Source organism: Triticum urartu, chromosome 4 (assembly GCF_003073215.2).
Source record: "Triticum urartu cultivar G1812 chromosome 4, Tu2.1, whole genome shotgun sequence".
Classification (NCBI taxonomy): Eukaryota; Viridiplantae; Streptophyta; class Magnoliopsida; order Poales; family Poaceae; genus Triticum; species Triticum urartu.
Genome location: NC_053025.1, coordinates 16,504,380 through 16,516,954, shown reverse-complemented (window position 1 = coordinate 16,516,954; position 12,575 = coordinate 16,504,380). Strand labels below are relative to the sequence as shown.

General features: G+C 46.6%; 1 pseudogene; it reads left to right on the top strand.

Moving 5' to 3' along the window:
• The first annotated feature begins 271 nt into the window (after positions 1–271).
• LOC125554535 lies at positions 272–10,591 on the top strand (annotated as a pseudogene).
• The last annotated feature ends 1,984 nt before the right edge of the window (positions 10,592–12,575 follow it).

Sequence of the window (12,575 nt, the reverse complement as noted above, 5' to 3'; positions counted from 1 at the left end):
CAAATACGGCACAGTGTTTTATTTGTTCTTAGCCGGGATACGCCCGCTATACGCTCTCATTTATGGGCCAGTATGCATTTACTTTTGTACAAATACAGCGTTGTCCATTAGCTAGTCGACACGCTGGGACACCCGTTCGGTGGTGTGGTCATAAACGCCCTGACGTCGGGTCCACCATCATTTAGCAAGCGGGCGAGCCGTCTCCGACCAGTAGCATTGTACATCTTCTTGAAGCTGCACACTGGAGGAGGCGCAAAGGGGGGGAGACGGCATGGCTTCAGCAGAAACAGAGAAATCCAGGTAATCCCTGGCAAGATCCATATGAATAGCCTTGTTTTCTCAGCATCATAGTACTAGACGAACTGTAATCGACCCCCCTGTCTTCCATAGCATGCCGCCGATTATGGGGGAAAGCAACGGATCTGTGTGCTCGCGATTATCATGGGCGAGTGCTAGTTACCCCGATTCTGCTGTTTTTGGCGTCGATTCGGAGAGGCTGAGCATGCTGCGAGAGGTTACCGAGGACGACCCCAGTGGCAGATTTGCGGATTTGATGGATTCTGTTGACGTTAGGTCAGAAACAGGCAATGTGGATCTAGATGACAATAGGGCTTCGAGGATGGAGAATAGATATACGGCTCTTGATGACAAAGTTGGATGGGTTACAAGGTAACTAGTTCCTGCCACAAGTTATCGTTTTTCTTCACGCCTCTTTAGATAAATCATACATGTGCTCACTTTCCTTGCCGTGTTCAGGAACAGGAAGGTGGCAATGCCAGACAAGAGAGCAACAAGTGCTGAAAGGGTGACAGCCCTGGAAACAGCACTCACAGGATTTGCCAAAAGAAAAACAAACACGGTGGTGACACCATCGGTGGGGCTGACTTTTGACTCTATAATCGAGGCCTACGATTTTTACAATCTTTATTCCTGGGAGACAGGGTTTGGCATCAGATATGCAAAGAGCATAACCAATGTCAAAGGAACGAGATGCATGCAGGAGTTTGTGTGCTATTGCTCGGTGAGTAACCACAATATCATGCTGATTCTTGCTTCATGTTCAGAAAGGTCGGACAGGTCACTTACCAGCTTTTGTTTTTTTTTTTGATAAAATCAGGGCAAGCCAAAAGAGGCGAACTCAACATCATCACGGTGTCAATGCCAAGCCATGATAAGACTCTTGCGTACAGATGACGATGGCTGGTACATCAACGAATTCAGGTCCAACCACAATCACTCGATGTTGAACACATGTGCTGAGAAACTCCACTTCCCTTCACATAGGCATATTGACAAATATACGAGAGAGCTAGTATCTCAGCTTAGAGAGAATAATGTGAACCTGAGCAAAGTTTACAACATTCTTGCAACTTTTTTGGAAGGGTAGAAAACGTTCCGTTCACCAAAAGATGCTTGAGGACACTGTGTGGGAAGCTGAGTAGGGAGTAGGCGGACGATGATGTACAGAAGACTATGGCCATCTTTTCAGAATTGAAAGTCCAAGACGGCGAGTTTACTTACAATGTGCAGGTAGACGATGAAAGTAGGATACGCACTCTCATGTGGACAAATGGGCGTAGCAAAAAACAATACCATCACTTTGGCGATGTGGTCACATTCGACACAACATACAAGACCAATCTATACGATATGCCATTCGGAATTTTTGTTGGCGTGAACAACCACTTCCAGAGTGTGTTGTATGTTGGTGTGCTCATGCGAGATGAGACGGTCGACACTTTCAAATGGATTTTTGATGAGTTTGTGAAGATGATGGGAGGGAAAAGACCAATTACAATTTTGACAGGTAAAATGAAATGCATCTATGTTATTCCCTTTTAGTTGCGTGAAGATCTATGATTGACTTGTATGTCGTGTTGTGTAGACCAAGCCAGGGCGATGGAAGTCGCTATTGAGGAAATATATCCAGATGCAACACACAGATGGTGCAAGTGGCACATCCTGAAGAAGGCCAAAGAGAGCCTGGGGTCTAATTACACAAAGAAGTCTGATTTCAGGGCAGAATTCCACAAGTTGGTCCACAAGATGCTCACCATCGAGGAGTTCGAGGACGGGTGGGCAGCGTTGCTTGAGAAGTACTCACTGACTAAGAACACGTACCTGACGCAAATTTATGAAACAAGGCAGAAATGGGCCAAACCATACTTTGCAGGAAAATTCTGTGCCAGGCAAACCAGTACTGGAAGGAGTGAGAGCGCAAATCACATGTTGAAACAATATGTTCCACCTTCTTGCTCAATGAATCTTTTTGTCAAGCAATATAACAAGCTACAGTTTGACCATGAACAAGAAGAAGGGTTCTAGGAGAAACGAACCAGGCTGGTATGACAAATTCCACATAATGTCCGCCCGACAACCAAAAACTCGTGGGGCATTTAATGACATATATTTTCTCTCTTGTTGTTTTACTGCAGAGTGGAGCTGTCTTGAAGGTCAACACCCCACTAGAAGTGCACGCTAGCAAGATTTACACCAGGAAGATGTTTGAGATTTTTGGAGGAATATTGTATGAATCCGGAAGCTATGGTGTAGAAGAGATCATACCAAAGAAGAAATACATGGTGACCCATGTCAAGGCTGAAAAGCGAGAGAAATGGTTCAAATGCCGATATGAGGTCAATGTGTTTGATAATCTGGGGTATTTCTCGTGCATATGCGGCCTGTTCGAGGACATGGGTATGGTCTGCTGTCACTCGCTGCAGGTTAGCAAGGTGGCAATTCTACACCTAGGGATTTCATCTCACCTCCAATATCTGAATAAGCGGGAAACTGACTACCTAGGTTTTTTATCATGCATATGTAGCTCCCCTGCTGCTTGGGCGATGCACCTTCTGATATTATATGTTCTTCACAGGTCATGAATGTGCTCCGGCTTAGGGAGATTCCCCACAGGCACATCTTGAAGAGGTGGAGCATACATGGCAGAGATAATTTGCCGGATCATCTCAAACATTACCAACAGGACATGGGCCCGCCGGACGCACCCACTTATAGACATTCTGCTTTGTACATCACTGCCCTGGAGGTGGTTAAAATGGGCGACAGAAACCTAGAAGCATACAAATTCATGTTGGATGGATTGGTGGATCTTAGGGAGAGAGGAGCTGAGATTAGCGCACCAAATGATGGCCTAGGCATCGTTGAGCAGCAGGTCTCGAACAAAGGAGTTGCGGGTGGTTGCAGCAAGAAAACCAAGATTTGTAAGGCGGCGTGCTCTGTAAGAAGTGTTGAAGGGAATCACATAACGGCCATAGGAGAAACATCGGTGTCGGTTCATCCACCAGCAAACCAAGGCGAGGGGGCACCGACGTCCAAAGACATGGCATCAGAAGGATCCTGTCCAAATGCAGATAGCTACAATTTAGACTTTTCTGAGGCTGCATCCAGGTTTACTGTCAATCTGGATGAGAGTATGCTTGCACCAGAAAGGAAAAAGAAACGTGGCCGACCAACAACAAGCAGGGACAAGGCTCCATATGAGAAGGGAAGCAACAAAAGATCAAGGTTTTGTTCGATCTGTAGGGGCAAAGGCCACAAGTCAAGCACCTGCCCCGACCGTGGTGACGCCCCTAGAAAAGAAAGGAAAGTGGGCACATGCAGCAAGTGTGGAGTGCCTGGGCATAGGAAAACAACATGCAGCAAGCCGCTCTTGTCCTCGATGGCCGGTGTTCCTCCATCTCATTAGTTTCTCCAAAATGTTTGTCTGAACTTCTTGTCCCCTGTATTTGGCTGTTGTATTAATAAAAGTTCTCGAACGTTGTTGACTTCAAAATGCATCTCGGTAGGTGCCATGTTTTTCTGTACAGTCACCCATCATCCAACTGGAGCACATTGTTTTGCCACAAGGTTGGCTGTGTCCATGCGTGTCTGGCTAGAGCACGTCTGTAACCTAGTGCGCCATGGGTAAATTTGAAAATGGCATTTAAGCCCGCGTCAGGTCGCGGAGGTAAATGAAGCATTCAAGCTTACAGCTATGTGGGGTTTGCAGATTTCAAAATTCAAACATATCCGCCCGCGCCTAGAGCGGGGGCTATATAAACACCTCGTGCATGTGCTAGATGGGCACAGCAAGCATCATGTCGAGCTCGTCTTCAGCTGGCTCATACTCAGGAGGCAGCACAGAAACAATTCAGGTGCTCGTTCGCCTCTTCTTTGTTTCTTTCAGCGCACACGTTTTGTTCCCCCTCCTCATGCATTACGTTTTTTATGTATACAGCGCGAGGTGCGTGCAGTTAGTACAGAAGGGCAGTTGGGGAGACAAGGTGTTGCTCAACCTCAGAACGATGTAAGCTTTTTCCGATGGTTGCATTCTCAATGAACATGATGCTGGCTTTCATGGAGTCTTACAGTTGGGATGCACAAACTCTATGATTTCAGGGTAGCGTGCGTGCGGCAGATATCGAAGGTGAGAATGAAGAATGCGTGGCAGCCAATGCATCCCTGGATGCAGAAGTTTATGATTTAACAGAAGGGTCAGGCGAGAACGACCCTCATGAGTCTGCAGAGCTGGCGCAAGAGATAAAACCTGAACCTGCTGGGGATCGACTATTTCACGTTGTAGTATACAGGTGGGCGTGGGCTTCATGGGAAGACGACGACGAGGTCGACAGCGTTGCATGTAAAAGGCCCAAACTGTATTGATGCCCAATGGGCCAGCTGTGGTAACCGGTTCGCGTGCGCCCAGGTGTATGGCGCTTGTACGACTCATGAATAAAAAATGTCTGACGGCGCAAAAATTCTTTCCTTGCCTATGGTTTTATGAACACAGCGAATGCATCGTACAGGCCTACCGTCTGATCCTAGGATTTAGGGTTTGAAAAAAAATGTAAACAGGCTGTCTGTATATCCGTTGGGTGTGTGTAAAAGACGGTGTGATATTGCAAAAGGCAAAAAAATAAAAACTGCATTATAGACAACACACAAAAAGTTGGAAATGAAATGGCGTCGTTCGTTAAATAAAAGTTGTAATGAATGGCGTCGGTTCGTTTTAAAAAAAAGTCGGAATGAATAGCGCCGTTATGTTTGTAGCTTTCAACATAAAAGAAAACCTAATTTGAAAGATCTATTAATTCTGGGGGAAAGACAAGCCCTGGTGACGCACGTTAGGCGTAAATTAGCCAGGGCGAGTTTTCCGCAAAGAAGAAATGACTACACCCACCTTTTGCGTTGGTTTCGAAAAGGAAGGGGAGAACCTAAATCGAATAATCTAGATGTCGCTCTTCAACGAATCGATAAGAAAATTCCGCGTAGGAGTGGGTGCACGTCAAGATAGAAAAGGAGAACATAATTTGAACGGTCCATTCTTTCTGGGAAAAAGCCGATCCATGGTCACCCACGTGAAGCAGAAAAAATGCGCTGGTGAGATTTTCCGAAACATGAACAAATGTGTGTTCCCACACATGACTTGCACTCGTGAAAAACCTAAAGTCGAATAGTTCATTTGTCGCTCTTCAACGAATCCACAATAAGTTCTATTGGGCACAAAACAGCCGCGTAGGAGTGGGTGTATTCTAACCACATGCAATTCTCGGAGGCTCGAAGGCGACATTTTCAGTTCTCGGTGTAAAAAAAGAAAGCCCGAGCCTACCACAATGTTTACGAGAGGGCTTGTCCTTTTTTCGGACAATAGGTTTGAATCTAAACTGCCCGCATGTTTTACGAATGCTAGCGTGGGGCATTTTATTTGATACGGCAGTTGACACAACCGCCACCCGCGAGAGTGTCGACGGCCGATCATCAGACACGAATCTCAGCGGGACGAGAAATCGATGATACGACCGGGGCACGTACACCACCACCCTCCGCCCCACCCCCCCCCCCCCCCCCCCCCCCCCCCCCCCCCCCCCCGGCGTCACCGGTTCCACTCCGGAAGAGATGAAGAAAGAGGAAACTAAATGTTGGTGCTTAAAATGAATAACCCCAACTTTCTACTCTCTCATACATCTTCACGGGTCGGAAACCAACTAAAGATTACCAATGACATGGACCCAGAATGTCCAATATAAATAAAAAAATTGTGCCTCCCCGAAGGAAATGTTAGTCAAAATGTGAACAGTGGTGTGCTATGGGGGGGGTGGGGGGTGGGTGATCTTGCGCTAGGATTGCGTGACCTGCATCCGTCATCACAACAGTGGCTCTGGTTTTACAAAAATGAGCGGGGGTACGGGTTTTGATGGGTGGCCATGCTTCCTCCGGTTCGCTGTGTCTTGGGCTGCCTAGCAATTTAGTCCCTGGTTGTCATCTTGCGCTTGATCGCGCGATGGGTGGTTTGCATACATAAAGAGGCGTCGACCTGCATAGTGCTGTGAGAATTGATTAGGGCGATTTACTCTGTAATTCTTTTTTTCATATGGATTGGTGTGAACGATTTTCAAACTCGCCGCAGCGGTGCTCAATGCGTGCATGTGTGACCGGATCACGTGTGGCCGCGTGTGTAGTGGCCCTAGACAGCCGGCTACGTGCTTGCAAAAGGTTCTTCGTACCGAGCGTGTAGTTTAGTTTAATACATAGACATGGTATGCTAGGAGATCCCGGACGGATAGAGGACGTACCGCGCCTTGAAGCCATGCTCAGCCAGCGAGCACAGGCCATCATCGCGCTTTGCCGCCCTGGCAGTCCGATTTGACGCGAGTAGACAGAGCTGTTTAGTCAGGCATTACTCTTCTGTACTCTCTACCCCCTCCCCTCCGCGTGCATAAGAAAGAGCTTGCCCGAGGGGGAGTCGTCTGAGGGAAGCCATTCATCTATCCAAGAACCAGAGCACTCTACCACTGCGAGAGCTCTGCTTCTGGAGCGAGCGCGTCGCCGGAGCGGCGGCCAACTGCAAGGTGAGAAAAAATCCCTTTGCTAGATGTAATACTTTCTCGCATTTGCTTGGATGTATACTGATGGGGCGCTCTTGTTTCTTGTTCCCTGTTCTCTTTTGCTCTCCTATCCTTTGCTTCGTTTAGATGTCCGGGTCTAGCCGTCCACGTTGTAGCAAGGTTTATGAGTCTAGGAAGAAAGCCGCGCAGCCAAAATGCACAGTAGACAGTAGTTTCGCTCCCAAAGATGTGTACAAAGCGGCTGTTCTTTTTACTGATGAACAGAGAGATGCTGTAAGGGAGATTGGTCTCGGGGGGATGCTAGCTATAGGCAACATAACCCATGTGGATCGGGAGAACTGCTGGAGTTTATTCCTAGATGTAGACCTTGAGCGTGGTGCACTCAAGATAGATGATGGCGTTTACGTCACATTCAATGAGGTTGACATCCACAACATCTTAGGAATTGCACTAGGCGGAGATATAGAAATAGAAAAGAGAGATGTTGCGCCTTCAACGGCACAGCTAGCGCAGATCAGAGAGTACCTAGGGTTGCACCCGTCAAACTTTTACATAACTGTCGGTGACATTAGATGGGCGTTGAAGAAACCATGCCAGACCACCCTGTCTGAAGAGGACAAGATCAGGATCCAGGTCGGTTTTGCCATGCTTTGCATGGCAACTTGTTTTAGTCCTAGGGAGAGGAGGCACACTGTCCCAACGGAGGCGTATGCTATTTGCATGGAGCCGGCTAACCTGCACAGGGTGAACTGGGGAAGATACGTTCATTCTGAGCTCATCGGCGCAGCCCAGGCGGCCCATGCAATACACAGTGAAGGGAAGAGGCCGCAGCTGTACGGGTGCCCGCTAGTGTTGCAGGTGAGGTGCCTGTTTCCATCGTGCGTAGGAATTTGAATTAATATTATGTTTGTTCAGGGCTTGAACTAAATTGAGTCAGTTTGCTTCCGTGGCAGGCATTGTATTTCGACTCGGTCGACACTTCTGCATCTGTCCAGCCTGACCCGCTTGTGCGCCCCAGAATAAAGTTCTACACTGCCTCCAACTTGTCAAAACTGATACTCAAAGATACAGCCATAGGCAGCGTTCCGAAGAGATACGGTGTGATGAAGGTGATCATCGGCCTTCATCCCATGTTTCTTTTTTTGTGCACACCACCCTTGTTCTGACCGATGCATGCATGCAACAGGCCAGGCGTATGACGGATCAAAGCTTGCCATGGAACAGAGAAAATGTTAGGAGACAAATCCAGGAGGTGATTTCATTAAACCCATTCTTTTTAGCCACCTGCAGAAGTGGTGCGCACTAACCATTGTGTTTGGTTTCAGGCAAAAGCTTTCATAGATCGCTCACTGAAAGAGCACGCGCTGGCTAGTGCTGAGCGTAATACTTTGTTCTTTCGCAACTTAACTGCACTTAACGACGGGACAATCACCTGCATGAACGAGAACATGCACAGAGAGATTGAAAGGCACCTTGCTAACGAGAGGGTGATGAAAATGCGGGACATGCAAGCTTTGCTCAAGTACGTGGATGGGTTGGGCCTGGGTGATTCAGTAAACGAGCTTAAAAACCAAGTGATTGTAGTCGCTGCGCAATCAGGTAACCAGGACAACGCACGTATTCTATATCTACCGTTGCATTAATTCAGTGTCTGTTCATTTTTGGCAAAAAAACAAATGATTGTTGGTTTTAATGCGCAGGTGCGTACCAGGGGGGTGCTTCCGGGGAAGGATGCAGTGGAGCACAAGCAGGAGAGCCTGACGAAATGATCCCCACGGCAGGCGTCCTTCGTCCTGGTAAGTTTTCCTCTTGCAGTGTGATAGATGCGGTAGATGTTACCAATTTATTGATGCCTGCTGAACAAGGAGTACGCGATGCAGTTGCCGTCCGTCCAGTGCCAGTTGCTCCCGCGAGCTCTGCCCATGGCCACATTGAGCACGCCGAGACAGGTGAGACCCAGCATTTATGCATATACCAACAGCGCCGATGCTTACTTCAGTGAATTAAATGAGAAACTGGTTGCTTCCCCTCCAGGTCCGTTCCTTTTGCTGCCTGGGCAGCCACGCGACACCCACCACCCCGGTTCCGTTCTGCGGGTGTGCCAATATTCATGTCCATGGGGTATTTTGGCCAGTTGTATCTAGATGGTGGATTAGAGAATGTGGTGCAGCCTGTTCGGTGTGGCCAGCATGATGCAGGGGCTGGGCGGCCGATTGGTGAAAATATGGGCTTCGTGCAACTGGGGAAGAGGAAAGAAAGGTAGGTGGAGGACAGCAACGAGATCATTGTTTACCAGGGTAGACGTAAGTGGTTCCTGTGAATGGAATTTACTTATGTCAGGATACTAAATTTGTAGTCGCAGCTGAACGACGCTTGTCAATGCAGGTGCAGCTGTTCGTGAGTTAAACTTGCTGGCAAGGTTTGGTGAGGAGGGAGATGGGAGGAAGATCGTTATCTCCACGGAGAATGGTGTCTCACCATTCCGCATCCCGGAGTTCAATTACGAATTCGTGTCGCCTCTAGTCGCCCACGCCGCTTGGGTACAAATACAACAGTTATCCCCGGATGTATTGAACAGGTACTGTTGGTCCCAGTGCGTTTTGAGAAAACACTGAATTTATCGCATGTTGTTTGTTCAGCAGCTAGCGTTATATCTAACTAATCGCATCCCCTCCTTTTTGCAGTGTCTGGGTCGATCAACAGGGTCCGCCTCATGTGAAAATGACTGGCTATGAAATTTATGAAAACTTTTGTCAGACACTGGATGACAAGTGTTTCGAAGTCGCAAACAGGATGATGAGGGAACAAGATGCAAGGTGGTACGATCCTTCAGACAGGGCGCGTTTCCGTCACCCAATGCCGCCTTACTTTGCGGTACGTAATTCGAATCGGCGATGTTTAGTTCAATGATCCATACATGATTATCGTGGCCTGAGCGTCTTGTTCCTTGTTTCGTGCAGTCCCGGATCATGGAGGTGGGCGACGGTTTCTTGAGCGATCCTTACATAAAAAACTTGTTTGTTGGGGAGCACCTGGGATACGATGTGGAGACATGCCGCCTGGTAATCCCTAGCTGATCCGTAGATCGTTAGTTCATAACCATGTTTTAGCATGTTACGTGACAGCTGCATGTATGTGCTTTTTTCAGATAACCGTGCCGTTCAAGGACGAGGGAGGTTTCTATGTGCTCTATGTTTTCGACATGCTGAAGAAAATTGCTCACGTGATGGATCCGAGACGTACCCAGTGGAACCTTCTAGAGTTGGAGAGGCAACACGCACGGGTCCTCGACAGGATGCTCTATGGGCTGTGCAAGTGCATTGACAAGTTTTTCAAAGGGTGGCATGTCCGACAAGATGAATTCAAAAGGGCGGCTCACCGCCTGATGCATGAGCCATCGAACAGGTATGCGCCCCCCGTCCATCCGCTTTGATGTTTGATCTGCAGCTTAGAATATCAAATTTACGTATAACTTGTGCTCGGATGCAGCGATGACACTCCGTTCTACACTCTACACTACACTATGTGCTTTGATGGGGAGTTCATGACAGAAGGGATGTGGGCGGTGCGTGCATTGTCCTAGCAACTATTTATTCTCGGAGTGATGAACTCTTTCTGAATATTTGTTTGGTTTGTGTTGTCAGGACAAGATGCTGCGGTTCAAGCAGAAGCTCATGATGCTGGTGCTTACTATGCCAAGAAACAACGCCCTGCCTCCAGCCATCGTGTTAAACCCACCTGCCTGAAGCCTCTAAGGTTGTCAATTGTTCGGACTCCAAAAATGACTGCTGGATCTACTTTGTAATATGAACTCCAAATATTATTTGTATAATTAGAACTACCCATGCCAAGGGCTTTAGTCGTCAGTGCACTCATCTTCGTTGTGGAAGGCGCCTATCGGGCGCAAAGTTCCGTATCTTCAACTTGTAGACCTGAACACCGAATATTATATGTATAATTAATTTTATGTCATGTTGTCAGAAGCATCGGGACGAAAGTGTGTGTTTGGTTTGTTTCTTTGAATATGTTTTAGACAAAGCCGTGTGACCGCGTCTTCTTTTGGGTTATTGGGCGGTTTAGCTTCAAAGCTTTTTTCCTTGGAAGAACATCCACTCAAACACCAATCATCAATGGGAGTGGCACTCGTTTTAATAGAAACAGGAACGGTTTATGCAAGAGACCATGCAATTAGTTAGAAAACCGGATAATTTGGTGTATGTTTTGGGGCTCATTTGTTGTTTGAGAAGTTAAAAAATCCTCTTTGGTTCAATTCGTGTACGGCCAAACCGGTTTACGTAGAAACCGCTCATCTGGTTCATCGACGGGAGTGAAGCTCATCTTGATATAAACGGAAACGGTTTATGTAGAAAACCACGCGATTAGTTAGAAAACCGATGAATTCGATGTATGTTTTCTTTCTCTCTTCACCGCTATCATGGTGTCGGAGGTGTCACGAAGAAAAAATGTTTGGTTTTCTCTTTGCTTATGTTTTAGATAAATGCGTGAAACGTGTGACCGCACCAAGGGGTTAAGTCGTCAGTGCACTCATCTTCATGGTGGAATGCACCTATCGGGCGGGAGTTCTGTTTCTTCAACTTGTATAATTAATTTTATGGTGTAATACAAGTGCCGGTCATTTGTAAAACTACGGTGTATGACGAATGCCCCATGTTTGGTTTTTTAAAACTTTTAGAAATCCTCTTTGGATTGTTTTCTTGTAAACATCACGAGGCATGTCCCACCATTTTTGTGTGTACCTATAGACTAGAGCTATGTTGTACGCAAAATGCCCCTCTTTTGAATTTGGAGATTTAAAAAAATCATCTGTTGTTTGAGTTCTTGGATTCCAAGAAGCTATTCTCTATGGAAGAACATCCATTCAAATACCAAATAATGTTGTGGGAAAAAAATGTATGGTGTATGACAAGTGGCCCTCATTTTGTTTTTTTGGAAAATGAGAAAATCCTCATTGTTTCAGTTCGAGTACGGCCAACACCCAATCTTGGGGGATTGGGTGGTTTAGCTTGGAAGCTATTCTCCTTGTAAGAAAATCCACTCGAACACCAATAAAAATTGCGATGGAAAAAGCTATGGTGTATGACAAGTGCCCCTCATTTGTTGTTTGAAAACTTTGAAGAAGCCTCTTTGGTTCAATTTGTGTACGGCCAACACCCAAACCCACCGAAACACCAATTTATATTACGTTGGAAAATGTTATGGGGCTCATTTGTTGTTTGAAAAGTTAAATAAGCCTCTTTGGTTCAATTCGTGTACGGCCAAACCGAATCATCACGGGAGTGAAGCTCATCTTGATATAAAAAGAAACGGTTTACGTAGAAAACCACGCAATTAGTTAGAAAACCGATGGATTTGATGTATGTTTTCTTTCTCTCTTCACCACTATCATGGTGTCGGAGGGTCGCGAAGAAAAAATGTTTGGTTTTCTCTTTGCTTATGTTTTAGATAAAGGTGTGACCGCGCCAAGGGGTTAAGTCTTCAGTGCACTCATCTTCGTGGTGGAATGCACCTATCGAGCGGGAGTTCTGTTTCTTCAACTTGTAGAACTGAACACAAAAATTTATCTGTATAATTAATTTTATGATGTAAGACAAGTGCCGCTCATTTGTAAACTACGATGCGACCATGTGAATAGTTAGGAAACTGGTTAACCATGTATGTTTTCTTTCTCTCTTGAAAGCTATCATGCTGTTGGAAGCGTCGCAAGAGAAA